Raw genomic sequence first — 3,930 nt, 5'->3', positions numbered from 1 at the left:
ATATATATTAAATTATATATATTTTTTACAGACATATTAAATAAATGAGTAAATAATGCATATAATTGTCACAATAAATTTATTTTATAATGTGATTGTAAATATTTTTATTTGAAATATAATTATTATCCTAAGATAATGATTATTTTAATTATAACAATATTGTCGGATCTTTCATTAAGTAAATCTTTCTTTGATTACATCTTAAAAAATATAGCGAATTTTAATAGCGCTTTTTTCTAATTTTCTTAGTGTATTTTGCTTTCTGTTTTTGTTTATGAGATTTATTTTAACTTACATTTGTAGTCTCTTGTATTTGTTCTTGTTATTACAGTTCTGTTGTAAGTTACTTCCGTTGATTGATTTTGCTGTTCTGTTGACTCATATTGATAAGATTGAACAGGCATTCTATCCAAATTCTGATAATTCGGCGAATATGGATACGGAAATGACTCTGACGGAGATGGATGAATTGTTGTATGTGGATATCTTTGGTCTAATCGTGGATTCTGTGTATCTGATGCAAGTACTCCTGTTGCTTCCGCGTATGAGGGTGGCGCATCGTTTATTGTATAAATATTTGATTTATTCTGCATGTTTATATTGTGTCACGACGATGAAACAATTGTCGCAAAATCTTAAAGAAAAAAGAAGAATTAAATTGGATATAGAGTCTTTCTTAAAGAAAAAAAATTTGAAAAGGCAACGATACGATTTATGATGATTAATTGATAAATTTTACATTTAGAGGTCAATGTTCAGATTAGAGCTTAAATAATCTGATTTTTAGATTAGAAAAAACTTCTTGAATGAAATTTCAGTGCAGAAATGATTGTTAGAGATAAGAACGTCAATATAAATTATTATTTATTATAGATTTTTCGAATAATTTAGGATTTAATATAATGGTATAAGTATAAGGTACTGTCTTTATTCTCTTTAGATTCACCTGGCTGCTTTGTTATATTCTTTGTGTTTTTTTATTTTAGATTCTTTATTTAGTTATAATTTATTGCTCTGTAATATCTTATCTTCTTTTATCTTGATATTGATTACTTTATATCAGTTGACTTCAAGATATCTCGTATAACTGTGCTAGCTGTTGTGATAGATAGTGAGATAAATAGAATGACTCACATTATAAGAATAAGGAAAATTTTACATAATTATACCTTATATATTGTTGATTTCTTTATGACAACGATGACGTCAATGATGTTTTCTAGTATGATAATTGTAGCTTGCAGTCAAATATATTTATACCACGTATTGTCTACAAAACAATGCTTATTACAAGAAAAAACATTTAAACAGTTTAATTATATATTAAACAGTTTAATAATTTTTCAACTGGCATTCAACCGCGAATCATTTAGATAAAAGTCAAGTGCTTGGCTTTAATGTTATAACAAAGCGATTACATATCAACGTTTAAAAGAAAACATGTCATATAACCATTATCAGCAAAAATTTATTGTCTTTTTGCGCAATATTAAATGTCATTTAACAAAACTTATTAATAATTAATATTTATTAATAATTAATAAAAGCTGTTCTAACATCAGTCTTTTTAATTGTATGCAATTTACTATGATTCATTGCAATTCTTATTTTATGTACGACTTACTGTTAATATTTCAATGTTCAAATTGGACACGTATATTTTATAGAAACAATTTACTATGATTCACTGCAATTCTTATTTTATGTACGACTTACTGTTAATATTTCAATGTTCAAATTGGACACGTATATTTTATAAAAACATTATTTATAACTATTATTGCAAATGTCACAATAATAAATCGTAACAATAAATTATCCACAAATTTATAAATATTTGATCCGTTTATTGTTTATACATTAGCAAATACATTAGCACAAACATCGTAAAAAGTTTATTCAAAAATTAGATAAATCTCTATTAGTTTAAAAGAATTCTGTTTCTTAAATTCAATTTTAGAACAGATAATCTTACTTAATCGTTTATGACACGTGATTTTATTGAACCATTTCTGAATTATCACTGTCAGTTACTACACATGCCAGCTCGTAGTCTCTTAAATATAACTAGAGGAAGAGAGACAAATGCCAACATTGATATATTATCAGCTCTTGGTACTGAAATTCCCACTCTTAAAAGGAAGTAACAAAGGGGCGGGAAATTTAAATATCTTTGAGCAGTATTTAAGATAATTGCAGATTAAAAATATATGAAAAGTGGAGATAATTATAATTAATTCTTAAAATGCAATATTAAATTATATTTCTTGAAAATATCTTAATGTATATCATACAATTTTAAAAAATTTAGTTTCAGATTGAGCTTATGAGCTAAATTGTAAATTATTCGAGTTATATAAAAATCATCGCAAAATTGTTTAAAAGATAATCGGGATAAGCGAATCTAACGATTTTTTTGATAGAAAGAGTTTCATGTTTTTTTCCTTTGTCGTTCTATATGTCTAATATTCTTTTTGAATCTCATCTTAGCCAGGTTGTCGAGAACATTCTCGTGCATAATTTTAACATTAAAAAACATATACATTTTATATGCATATTTATGTATTAAATATATAATGTATTATATTATATTCATATTTGAGAATCAAATTTAATTTTCCATATTGAGTTTTCTTTCACGTTTATTGATTGAGAAACTCACAATTAACAATAAAAATAAAATGATTTATTTATTGTAATGACACAAAGGAAAAAGATAAAGAAAAATTTATTGAAATTATAATCAGTATAATATAATTTTTACATTCCGTTGGCGTAGTGCGGTTTGCCTTGCTGTCTCTATAGAGAAATATATTTCCATCAAATCGTAATCTGATCGAGTCATACTCTCGCGTGAAGCATCGCAATGTCAATATCACAGGAAAAAAAAGTTTCACGAGCGATGTGTGTTACGTTCGTATTTTATCGAGTGTCGACTTTCGGCTCTAAACCCTCGTACGCTATAGAATGCTGCGACGCTGCACGAGAGAACGGTGTTTATAGATTAGTCCGGAGAGCCAAGTGATCCCAGTGATTCTCAATCGGTGCGGCAATAACGCGAATGTATTCCGTTGCCAAAAAGTTTGCCTCATACGGAGCGCATGTCGCCTGAGAGGATCTAGAGTTCGAGAGAAAAGCTGGGGAAAGTAGGGAGAGCAGGTCGCGAGAGGGGAAAAATGGGTCGGCGCCAGAGTTTAATCAATGGTTTCGGCGCCAACCGGGCGTGTCTGTAAAAAAAAATGCACTAGCCGCTCATGTAACGACGGAAATTCGGATTGTCATTCGCTCCACAATAGCACCTTCATCGAATGCATCTCCATTCCTCTCTCTACTTCTTGCATGCGGTCTCTCTGTTGCATCTTATCTTCTGTCCGTCGTTTCGGCTGCCCACGCACGTCGTTTTATCGTGCATCCTTTTTCCGCTTTTTATTTCTTTCTTTCGAACGACGTCGTTGCGGCGCCGCTATTCCGCAAGTCATCCTGGCGCCAAATGTGACACTCATCGCTCACTCGTCAACGTTCAGGAAGTACGACCAACGAAAAAATATTGCGTGTATAGCATCAACTGAATCAAACTTTCATCTACGTGTGCAAAAGAGGCCGTACGTGTACCGATTCATTCGCGACGAACGCGAATTAACTCCAAGAATAGCATTTACATTGTTTAAAGATACTTCTGATTAAATTTTAATTGACCACTGGTATGATTATATGGCGTTATACGAAATAAAGATTTTAATACATATTCAGGATTATATAATTCTATACATTAAAAAAATATTTATTAGAGAGAAATATTTTTGTCGTAGTAAGATCAACTCTTGTGATTAATAGATGAATGAATAGGTTAAAGTATAGAACATACGGAAGAATGTGATAGTAAAAAATGTTATTGGCAAGTTACACAATTCGCGTCTGACGTAGATT

This window comes from Atta colombica, unplaced genomic scaffold (genome assembly GCF_001594045.1).
Source record: "Atta colombica isolate Treedump-2 unplaced genomic scaffold, Acol1.0 scaffold163, whole genome shotgun sequence".
In the NCBI taxonomy this organism is placed as follows: Eukaryota; Metazoa; Arthropoda; class Insecta; order Hymenoptera; family Formicidae; genus Atta; species Atta colombica.
Note: the sequence above shows the minus strand (reverse complement) of the source record.